The 12,500-nt window shown below is 38.8% G+C and overlaps 1 protein-coding gene, 1 long non-coding RNA gene and 1 other non-coding gene across 3 annotated transcripts in view; all 3 read left to right on the top strand.

Moving 5' to 3' along the window:
- Nucleotides 1–12,500, top strand: part of LOC109083743 (transmembrane protein 214-B-like) — a 69,022-nt gene that overhangs the window by 6,994 nt on the left and 49,528 nt on the right. The window lies entirely within an intron of this gene.
- LOC122139451 lies at nucleotides 1,254–2,216 on the top strand. The gene is made up of 4 exons (XR_006156307.1): nucleotides 1,254–1,314; nucleotides 1,672–1,763; nucleotides 1,842–1,890; nucleotides 2,089–2,216. It is a non-coding gene; the product is annotated as an uncharacterized LOC122139451 (long non-coding RNA).
- trnat-agu lies at nucleotides 5,081–5,190 on the top strand. The gene is made up of 2 exons: nucleotides 5,081–5,117; nucleotides 5,155–5,190. It is a non-coding gene; the product is annotated as a tRNA-Thr (tRNA).

Raw genomic sequence — 12,500 nt, 5'->3', positions numbered from 1 at the left:
TGAACTGAAGCTCAAGTTATTTGTCTGTGTTTCAGTCTTCATACCAAGCTTGACCAAGGTTTGAGGGTCATGGGGCGAAGGAGTTCTTCCCGCTGCTGGACTTTGCCTATATGCCCAAAAACGCCTTGTCCCAGAGGTGAGACTCCCTGTGAGACACACAGATCATCAGACGCCGCTCAGGTCCTGATTCACATCCTGATTCAAATTCATGTCCTGATTCATGCCCTGATTAACGCCCTAATTCATATTAATGTTTTGATTAAAGTTTTGATTTAATTTCGTGTTTATGTTCTGGTTCTGATTCGGTTATTGATTCATTTCATTGTTTAGTTTCATGTTCCTGATTCACATTATGATTCATGTCCTGATTCAGATTCGGGTCCTGATTCACTTATTGATTCATGTCCTGATTCACTTATTGATTCATATCCTGATTCAGATTCACATCCTGATTCACATTATGATTCATGTCCTGATTCAGATTCGGGTCCTGATTCACTTATTGCTTCATGTCCTGATTCAAATTTACATCCTAAATCTCGTCCTGATTCATGCCGTAATTCATATTAATGTTCTGATTCAAGTGCGAATTCATGTCCTGATTCAGATTCGGGTCCTGATTCACTTATTGATTCATGTCCTGATTCAGATTCACATCCTGATTCACATTATGATTCCCGTCCTGATTCAAATTTACATCCTGATTCATGTCCTGATTAACGCCCTAATTCATATTAATGTTCTGATTCAAGTGCAAATTCACGTCCTGATTCAAATTCATGTCCTGATTCACTTATTGATTCATGTCCTGATTCAAATTTACATCCTGATTCATGTCCTGATTAACACCCTAATTCATATTAATGTTTTGATTAAAGTGCGAATTCATGTCCTGATTCAAATTCATGTCCTGATTCACGTATTGATTCATGTCCTGATTCATGTCCTGATTAACACCCTGTCATATTAATGTCCTGATTCACTGATTGATTCCCGTCCTGATTCAAATTTACATCCTGATTCATGTCCTGATTAACGCTCTAAGTCATATTAATGTCCTGATTCAAGTGCAGATTCATGTCCTGATTCACTTATTGATTCATGCCCTAATTCATATTAAAATCCTGATTCACATTATGATTCATGTCCTGATTCATGTGTTGTTGTGCAGTCTGCAGGAGCAGTTGTGTCAGCTTTACCCGCGGCTCAAGGTTCTGGCGTTCGGAGCCAAACCTGAATCGCTTTATGTTAAAATACTTCCCCTCCTTCCTGTCACGAGCCACGCCGAACTGCCCTGACGCCATGAAGAAAGAGGTGTGGCGCGCATTAACCAGCGCCTTATAAACCTTGTGACTGTGCTTTTCCTGGATTCCTTTAAATGATTTAATTCAAATTTTAATTATCAATTGAATTCATAGAACTTAAATATTATTTACATTTTTTTTTATTTTTTATTTTTTTATAATATTTTGTATTTTATTTTTATTTTAGTGTATTTCTATGTTCAAGTGAACTGAAGTGAAGACCTTTGAGTTTCTGTGTATTTGAGGGGTTTGTGTGTATCTTGACGTCACGCGTGCTTTAGTATGTGTAGTAGATCAAACTGCGTCATTGATTCTGCATCGCAGTGCCCTCATTAGTGTGCATTTCTCGCTGTGTGTTTGTGTGCAGCTGCTCCGGAGCCTGACGGAGTGTCTGACGGTGGACGGACAGAGTTTGAGCGTCTGGAGGCAGTTATACACCAAACACCTGTCGCAGTCCAGGTCAGCCTTTCACCATTAAACACCTGCGGAGGTCTGGACTGAATGATTGATTCAGTGCTGCTCTCCTTCTCTCCTCAGTCTTCTGCTGAGTCACCTGCTGCAGTCCTGGAGCACTCTTCCACCGAAGGTTAGAGTCAAAGACAAACAGCTGTCTGCTTGTGATTTGTTTTTCTTCATACAGTGGAGTCTTCTGCACTCTAAAGGCGTATTCTATTGGCATGTTCTGTTTAAATGATATTAGGCAGCAACTCGTGGAGTGTGCCACAATGTAGCTTTAGAATGAATCGAGATCTTGTGCTCATCATGTGGTGTTGTTGTTGTTTAGTTGCAGAAAAACCTTCAGGACACCATCCAGTAGTTCAGAGTGACCAATGACGAGCTTCAGAGCAGCACAAACACACAGCACATCAGCGACTGCAGCTGCCTCTGCCACGTAAGACACACACACACACATAAAAACACACAAAGTACATTTCAATTTTTTTTACATTCATATTTTTTTTTTCATGTAAGTAAATACATGTCTAAGGTAAACTGGCTGTCTCCCATCAGTCTCTGCAGCAGAAGATGCAGGGTCGGGGTTACCCCCTGGTGGCGCGTGCTGATGATGTCACTGGTGTTCGCGGGCGGGCTTCATCGCCAAGCATGACGACCGGTCGCAGGGCTCGTTCGCCGACTCCACCACAGCGCTGTATCTGGAGAGGTCAGGGGTCACGGCCGTATCCCAGCAGGCCTGGCGGTCGCAAGTATCACACTGCGGCCAGCAGGGCGTCCCCTAGTCAGGAAGCAGCTTCAGACGTGCGCTGACCGGCGCTGCTTCCCGCTCACGTGACTCACGCGTGTTTTTGTGTTGCAGGGCTGGCTGTTAGAGAACACGGTCCTGTTATTATACCGCGCCGCACAAGAACGCCTGGAGGCCGCGGGCCCCTCTGAGGACACACGTGCCGCACTCGCTCAGAAGAGCTCTGAACTCCTGCTGTGGCTGCAGGAGAACCTGCCGCTGCTCATAGAATGGTAGAAGATGATACCACCTGGTTTACTCCGGATCAAAGTTGTGATTGTTTTTTTTTTTTTTTTTTTTAGTTTTAGTATTTTATTCTATTCTGTACTCAAGGTTTATTGTGCTTGTTTGTTGGAGCTGCACAATTTAGCCAAAATGTTGATTTTATATATCAGTATGACTATAAAATAATAATAGTAATAAAATGTAATTATTTTTGTTCTTCTTATTAAAATATTTATCTAAAATATTGGAAATTTAATATAAAATATATTTATATAAATATTTTAATTGTATAATAAAAGTAATATTTACAAAATTATATTTTTTAAATATTATTTATTAAATTAAAATTCATGTATTACATTTTTTTAAATATATATTTTAATATAAATATTTTAAATGAATAATAATAGTAATTGCTAAATGTAAATTTTTACAATTTTTAATTCTAAATATATAAAAGATTTAATGTAAATTTACATAAATAATAACATAATAATTAAAATATATTTTCATTATTATTATATAATTTTTAATTCTAAATGTATTGTATTAATTAATAATGTAATTTTTTATTTATTTTTATTTTTAATGTTTTTAGATTTTTTATATATTCTCACACAAACCTCTATGTATTTTTGTGTCAGTGTTATTTTTAGTATCATTTTATGTTTTAATTTCTTATATCTATATCTATATTTTTATTAATTTTATTAATGTTTCCTTGGCAACTAACACATTTTTTTTTTTTTTCAGTTGATATTTGTTTAGTTTCTAACAGTTTTAGTTACCTGTGATAATACGGTTCTGTAGACATTGATGCAGTGATTGTGTGGTTCTTCAGGTGCGTGCGAACACTCCGGAGAGCGTGTTTGAGTTCATGGAGTACGTGAAGCAGCTGCTGCTGTTCGTCCAGGAGCACATCATCGTCCCGGCGCTGCAGTATCTGAAGACGGAGCTGCTGAAGGCGTGGAAGAGCCTGCAGGAGTCCTGCGAGTCAGTGACACGCAACACATCACATCATCACAAACACTTACTGTGCTCCACCTGTAACCTCAGTCAAGGTCATTTGCACTAAAGTGCTAAGAGCCTGCAGGAGTCCTGCGAGTCAGTGACACGCAAATGCAGTTAGATTCAACCATTATAATGAGTGATGCTGTCTGCACTGGACACAGCACGACACACAATCCCCGACAGTACACTGATGCTTCGCTCTGTTTATGATGCACTGACATAAAATGCAAATGATTTACAACGATAGCTTTGTCTCGTCCGGCAGGAGGAGACAGTGTGTATGATGGTGGGGACTCCACTTCCTGTGTAGAAGAACGTCTGTATGCAAATAAGCTCTGTTTGATTGGCTGAAGGCTTAGCATTGTGAACTGAGTAAGTGTGCTGTGAGTTGCTGAATGTGTTGATGTTTTGTGTGTCCTTTACGCCGCGAGTGTCGCTCCAATGCTTACACCGAATCACCAGGAGATCTCACCATACAGCCACATGGGTATACCTGCAGGACGCCACGTCTGCCGCCAAGAGCCGCGCGCAGGAGCTGCTGTCGCGAGCGTGATCTCAACCACACCCTGCTGCACCTCAAATGTCCCTTTGTTTTCAATTTGCATGATTTTATATCTGTTGTACTGACGGTTCTGTCTTTTATGCAGATGTTTTTCATGGTGTTTATTAGCTCTGTGTGGATCACTTAATGACTACTGCTGCTGACTGAGCGCACTTGTACTATGAAACACTGAAGGGACCTGATGGATGATTTACAACAACAAACATCATCCACGAGAGTCCAACCCAACCTGCATCTCCTGCCATCAGGCTCCAGAATGACAGGGTTGCTATGTCCGAAACCACACTGTTAAACTAAAATGTATTCAGTTGATGAGCAGGCGTGTGTCCTGTGAGATGAGCTGATTCGTTACTTTGTAAATGATTTATAAATAAACAGACCAATGCTGTTCAGTCCTGCTCACTGCTTCGGTGATTTTTCAATGTTCATTGTGTTATGAAACCCAAATATTTACATATATATCCACAAGCAGAAACAAATCCATCATTAAGACGTTTTTTACTAAAATACGAGTCCATAATCCATAATAACGCTTTCTCCAGTGGTGAGCAAGTGATGAAATGCTGCATTTCTTCAAATGCAGAAACAAATCCATCATTAAACTGAACACTGCTATTGGATGGCATGAGAGTGGAGATGATATTAATATATAAAGCTCTATGATTCCTGGTGTTTGGGCGAACTACTGTAATTATTGTACATTGAATAGGTGATACTACCACGAGCAATTCTTAGTCCCCTTCGATAGCTCAGTTGGTAGAGCGGAGGAATAGTAGAGGCAGATGGAGGACTGTAGAGGTGGATCTGCTGAGATCCTTAGGTCGCTGGTTCGAATCCGGCTCGAAGGAGGAAACAATATTATTATTATTCAGGAACTTGTTTAATGTGCGGAGTTCGATTCATTCGATCACGATAAAGAAGCTCAAGATAACGGTAAGAACACAGTCTACAGTATAAACAGGACAAGATGGACTGGTTTAACTTAATTGTGATTTGAATGGTGATGTCTTTCTTTCCTGGACACACCAGCTTAACCGCTTTATTGAGGTTCCCACCAACGGTGTCCGACTCTGGTCCAAACTTCTACAAACGGGGTTTCGCTTCAGCAGGACTGTAGCTATGTAATATCGTCTAACTGAAGGAAAATCTCGATTTAAAAGCTAATTTAAATATGTATTTAATTTTATTTGTCGAAATTGACGGGTTATGATATAATGTTTGCGCCCATTTTCATCTGTAATACATAGTAGCCACTAGATGCCTGGACAAGCTCTATATAAACAAGTTTGCGCATTATCCCTGTCACTCATATAAATTAATGTTATTGCATTTGGATAATTATTCAGATATTATCAAGGACTGCTTTTTCTTTATCTGTTTTTGTTTAGTTGTTGTTTGAAACATTTGATTTTAAAGGTGCCGAGTTTTTTGCATATTATATTCGCTCAAACACCTTTGTTACCTCAAACTACACACTCAAAGCTCTCCTGATCAAATCACATCAGAGTTAATCCGAACTCAGCGACTCATTCTTGACGCGTGGACTGCCTTTATTTAAATGACGCGACGACGCGACGCTCTGCCCTCGTCGACCAACCAAAACAACTAAAAACAAATGCAAAGTCACTTCAAATGTAAAATGTTTTATTAAAATGGAATCACCACCACACACATAATCGCTAATACGCTAAGAAGGAATTAAACGTAATGTAAAAGTATATACCTGTAAGTCACAAAACAACTTGCGTTGTATTATAAATTTTAAAAAGATATCGACAGGATCTTGAGCTGTGGGCATTCAAAAACGTCTCAAATTGCGCGAAAATACATTCCACTAAATACTTGAAATCATTAGAGTTGTAACTCGACGAACATTGAGGAAAATATTCCACCCATCGGATCACGCCACCCCGACTGTTAAGATTGTTTATTATGGTTTACACGCCCGCTTCCTGTTACTACGTCCTTGGAATCAGGAATCAAAACCAATCTCTGCGCGAGAGCGGAGCTGTTGTGGGCCGAGCCAAGTCACGCTGTAGCTGCGCTCTGCGCTCGCCAGCCAATCAGCGATCAGATCCGCGGTTCCTGCTGAGTCGCGCGTGATGATGAGGCTTTTGTTTTGGGTTTAAAGAGTCGCCTAGTGTATCGCGACCGAAGGAGGTAGTGAATAAACGCACGTATTGTCTTCTCCAGACACAGCGGATGACAAACGCATGCTTGCTTCGATTCGTGTGTCGATTTCTTTGCCTGCTCGCCTCAGAGGGTTTTGTCAGAGAACAATGCCGATTTTGTACTGATATAGCTGCAACGTAAAGCTAAGCGAATGCTAACAAACACTAGCTGCCTCGCACAGCTCCAGCGGAATTCAGACACGGTCGTTATGTATGATTCGGTAAGTGATGAAGAATGATTGTGTTACATGTTTTGAATCTACGTGATGTCACCTTCAAACGCGTGACCGTGGTCCCGGGATGGTTTCAGATGAAAAATACCAGTGCTACACATACAGTTTCCAAACATACAGAGTAACGTTTACTCTGGAAGTTTAAAGTCACGGATATTATTACGATCATCATATCGTCCGAAAAACAGCGCATATTATAACTGATATTACTTCAGTAATATTAATGGAGTAATAGTTAAAAGTTGTTTTTGCAGTAGCATTGATATTACTAAGATTTTTGTACATGGTACATGGGGATGTTATGTTAAACACTAGAAAAGAGCAAAATAAATGGCAAAGCCTATTATAGTGTGATTTAGTACAATAATGCAAAGTTGTGCAATAACATTATTGTGTTTGTTTTAACACTATAAAAACGAGAATAATGCAAAATGTGCAATTAGATATATAGGGGGTTTTTTTTTCTTAAAAAAAATGAAAATATTTAATGCAAAATTTTCAATAACGGTATAAGGGTGTATCAGTACTAACAAGAATTAATGCAAAATGTGCAATATAAAATAATAGTGTTTTTGTTTAACATTCAAAAAAAAAATGTGCAAAATGTGCAATAATATATATTGTTTATTTAAAATGGAAAAATTAAAATAATGCAAACCGTCAATAAATATGTAGTGTGCATTTAACATTTAAAAATCAAAATAATGCCACACGTGCAATAAAATATAGTTGTGGTTTTAACATTAAAACCTGAAAATTAATGCAAATGTGCAACAGAATAAATAAAAATAAAGTGTTGCATGCTGTAATGTTGCAGAAATGTTACACCGGTGGGGTTTTGTTGGTGGGATAATGGGATCAACTCATTTAGAGTACGTCAAAACTATCGGGTGTGTTGGGTGTGTGTGTGCGTGTGTGTGGAGTGTGTGGGGTCTGTGTGTGTGTGTGTGGTGTATGTGTGTGTGTGTGTATGCTGTGTGTAGTGGGTCTGTTTTTGTTGTGTTGTGTTTGTGTGTGTGTTTGTGTGTGTGTGTGTGTGTAGGGCGTTGATGTGAGGTGTGTCTTGTGTGAGTGTACTTTGTGTGTTGTGTCTGTGTGTGTGTGTTTGTGTTGTGTGTGTGTGTGTGTGTGGTAGGTTGTGGTATGTGTGTGTCCTGTGTGTGTGTTTGGTCTGTGTGTTTTTTTTTTTGTTTGTTTGTTTTTGTGTGTGTGTGTGTGGTGTTCGTTGTGTTGTTTGTGTGTGTGTTTGTGTTGTGTTTGAGTGTTTGTGTTTTTTTTTTTGTGTGTGTTTGTCTGTTTTTTGTTTTTTTTTTGTGTTTGTGTGTGTGTTTGTGTTTTTGTTTTTGTTTGTTTTTTTGGTTGGGTTTTTTTTTTTTGTGTTTTTTTTGTTGTTTGTTTGGTTTTTGTTTTTGTTTGTTTTATTTTTTTGTGTGGTTTTTGTGTGTGTGCTGTGTGTGTGTGTGTGTGGATGTGGCTGTTTGTGTGTGTGTGTGTGTGTGTTGTGTGTAGTGTGTGTGTGTGTGTCGTGTGTGTGTGTAGTGTGTGCCAGTGTGTACGCGTGTAGTGTGTGTGTGTGTGTGTGCGTGTCGTGTGTGTGTCGGTGTGTGTGTGTCTGGTGTGTGTGTGTGTGTGTGTCTGGTTGTGTGTACCTGTGTGTGTGTGTGTATGTGTGTGAGTGTCTGTGTGTGAGGTGGAGGTGTGTGTGTGTGTGTGTGTGTCTGTGTGTGTGTGTGTGGTTGTGTGGTGTGTGTTGTGTGTGTGTCTTTGTTTGTGTCTGTGTGTGTGTGGTGTGTGTGTGTGTGTGTGTGGTGTGTGTCTGTGTGTGTGGTCTGTGTGTGGGTGTAACTGTCGTGTGTGTGTGTCTGGTTGTGTGTGTCTGTGTGTGTCTCTGTGTGGTGTGGTGTCTGTGTGTGTGTGGTGTGTGTCTGGTGTGTCTTGTGTGTGTGGTGTGTGTCAGTGTGTTGTGTCTGTGTGTGTGTGTCCTGTGTGTCTGTGTCGGTGTGTGTGTGGGTGTGTGTCCTGGTGTGGTCTGTGTGTGTGTGGTGTGGGTGTGTGTGTGTCTGTGTGTCGCTGGTGTCTGTCTGTGGTGTGTGTTTGTTGTGTGGGTATGGTGTGTGGTGTCGTGTGTGTGGGTGTCGTGTGTGTGTGTGTGTGTGTCTGTGTGTGGTGTGTGTGTCTGTACTGGTGTGGTGTGTGTGTGTGTGTTTGTGAGTGTGTGTGTGTTGGTGGTGTGTGTCTGTGTGTTTTCAGGAGAGGAGACACAGGATGTGTGTTCAGTGGGTGGTGAGCTGAATGCTGGTGTTCGGGGTCAGAGGTCACTGACGGTGTGTGTTGTGTTTGTTGCTCAGGTGTGGAGATGAAGAGTCTCAGCGCTGCATGAACGTCCGTCCGGTAATTGAGTTCGGTTTCGGGATGGTGGTTTTGATTTGGGGGTTTGACTTGTTGAGTTTGGGCTTCGACTCGTGGGAGTGATTGGAGGGATCTGAAAACCCGACGCCTCAGCGCAGCCGCAGCCCGACTACGAGTTCAACGTCTGGACCAAACCGGACTGCGCCAGCACCGAGTTCGAGAACGGCAACCGGTAGAGAGATGAATCCTCATATCCAGATCTGAGACACTGCTGCATCTGTTCAGCATCAGTCAAAACAAACCGACAGTCTTAGAAAAAAATATCTTCAAAACTTAAAAGTGAATAAAAAGCTAAATATGCTATCATTTTAAATATTTAAAGAAATGAAAAATGCAAAATATGCAATAAAATATATAATATTTGTTGAACGATTTTCAAAAAAATAAATAATGTTTCTGTCATGAAAAACAAATTGTTGTTAAAGTCAAAAACACCTTTTTTTTGTGTTTATATTAAAATATATTAAATAGATATTAATTTGCAGTACCATGGGTATTGCTATGTTTTTGAACATGTATCACTTTTGAAAGATCAAAAAAAATTGAAACTAGAAATTGCTGAAATTTAGTTAAGTTACGAGAAAAGACAAGAAAAAGAAAACTATCTAACCAAATTTAAAATATATTAATTTATAAATAATGTATAAAGTGTAAATAAAAAGCGAAATGTGCTTAAAATTAAATATATAATGTATTATTTATTTAACAATAAAACAAGGAAAGGAATGTGCAATGAAATATGTAATGTTTTTTTGTTTTTTGAAATTTTTGTATATTGTGAAAGTTTTTATGTTTTTATGAGATTTAAATTTTTATTTTTTATATTTGAATTGTGGTTTGGAGTATATTATATTTTTTTATTTTGCTGATATATGTCTTTATTTGTGTTGTTATGTTTGGCTGAGTGAACCTGATTGACTACTCTTTGACTGCGAGCGCTGAATGAGTGCACCATTACAGAATTAATGAGTCTGAAGTTGAGATTAAGGACAGCATTGTGTGTTCGGCAGCTCGTGGTTTTACTTCAGCGTTCGTGGGATGTTGCCGGGCAAACTGCTGAAGATCAACATGATGAACATGAACAAACAGAGCAAGCTTTACTCGCAGGGCATGACTCCGTTCGTGCGCTCGCTGCCCGTCAGAGCACGCTGGGAGAGAGTCCGCGACAGACCCACGTTTGAGGTGCGGACGCAGCGCTCTTTAAATCCTCTGCTGTTGTGATGGGGCTGTGAGTAACTGTGTGTGTGTGTGTGTGTGTGTGTGTGTGCAGATGTCGGACAGTCAGTTCATCCTGTCGTTTGTTCATCGTGTGCTGGAGGTGCGCGGCGTCACCACGTACTTCTCCTTCTGTTATCCGTTCTCGTACACGGAGTGTCAGGACATGCTGCTGCAGCTGGACCACAGGCTCCTGAGCGCCGCACACACGCCGGGGCCCTGCAGGTGCACACACACTCAACCCTCGCATCACAAAACACACTACATAGAGATTTCACTGCACACTTTCCATTATTTTATGTAAAAAAAAAAAAAAAGAAATTACACTGGATTTTATTGCACATTTAGCTTTTCTTTTAATGTTGAATATGCACTACATACTGTGATTTTTCTACCTATACTTATCTGCATTTTGTATTTGTTTTTTTAAATGCTAAAACTATAAATATTCTTTACATTTTGCAGTTAAATTTTATTTTAAAATTTTTTACAGTACATATATTTTATTGCACATTTTATGTTAAATACACACTGCATATTTTTTTTTATATTTTATAGTTATACACTATATATGTATTGCATTTTTTTTAAATGCTAAAAACTAAAATATTTTATAAATATAAAATAAATATTTTTCACATTTGCATTAAATTGTATTTTTAAATGTTTAATATACGCTACATATTTTATTGTACATTTTGCATTTCTTTTTTTTATGTCAAAATAGAAAAGAACCATAATACGCAAATAATGCACATTTTGCTTGTTTTCTATTTTTGAAACGTTAAATACACTATGTATTTGAATACACGATTAATGGATGTTTAAAATGTTAAATTAACTTTTTATATATTGCACTTTTTTGTTTGTTTTTTAGTTTTTCGAAAAATGTTTACATATTGGCATATTTTAAAGTATGTTTGGCATCATTTTAATTTTTAAATGTTAAATGAACGCTATTATATTGCTTGGCATAATTTGCATTATTTGTTATTTTTTAAAGGTTAAGCACCATTCTATTTAGTTGCCATATTGAGTTTTATGCATTAATAGATTTTAAACACATTTAATGTCTGTTTCCTTTTTTTAACTGCCTTATTTTCGTGAAGACGTTTTGGGTTTGTAGTGTGGTTGTGTGGGACGGGGTTTTTCTGCGTCTGCAGTCCGATGGAGAGCATCTACTATCACCGGGAGCTGCTGTGTCACTCTCTGGACGGTCACCGGTTGGATCTGATCACGGGTCTCGTCGTGTCACGGTCTGCTGGAGGAGAGGGAGAAGCCGCGGCTGGAGAGACTCTTCCGGTACCCTCGGCACGCCTCGACCTCACGGCTTCAGCGGCAAACGGGGTATCAGACGTTCCACTCCTGACATGATCTCCTGATTCCAGAGCATGGGTCGTGATTCCCACTGTGTGTGGTGTGTGTGTGTGTGTGTGTGTGTGTTCAGGTGGTTTTTTTCTGAGCAGTCGCGTTCACTCCCGGCTTGAGACGCCGTCTAGTTTCGTCTTTAACGGCTTCCTGAACTTCATCAGGAGTCCGGACGATCCTCGCGCTCAGACGCTCCGCAGGATGTTCGTCTTCAAACTCTTCCCAATGCTGAACCCCGACGGGGTCGTCCAGGGGTCACTACAGGTCAGAGGTCATCCTGGGAGCTCTCTCTCAGTTTATTGAACATTAACGAGCATCTCTTTGCAAACTTGGCGTTTCAACTCTTATTTTTTGAACCGATGTATAAACTCTTTCTTTAAGTATTAAACAGTTAGATTTAATTTATTTTGGTTATTTTACATGTTCTAAATTAATAAATAGTTTTTAATGTTTTAATTTAATTGAATATCGTTATTTAATCAGTTACTTTATCTGTATTAAAATTAAGTGATTATTTTAAATAATTTCATTTAATCAGATTTTAAATGTTATAAAATTAAGCATTTTTAAATGTAATTGTTTTCAAGGGTTTTTATAGCTAATAAATTTATTATAAAATATAAAATGGTTTATTTGAACTATGATACTTTCTTTTTTAATCTTTTTTTTAAATTTGCTTTCAATTATTAGTTTTACTAATGTAAAAATTGCTTCTTTTAAATGTAATTAAATTATGTTACTTTGTTCTAAATGTAAGAATAT

Source organism: Cyprinus carpio, chromosome A4 (genome assembly GCF_018340385.1).
Source record: "Cyprinus carpio isolate SPL01 chromosome A4, ASM1834038v1, whole genome shotgun sequence".
NCBI lineage: Eukaryota > Metazoa > Chordata > Actinopteri > Cypriniformes > Cyprinidae > Cyprinus > Cyprinus carpio.
This window is presented reverse-complemented; position numbering and strand designations above follow the sequence as displayed.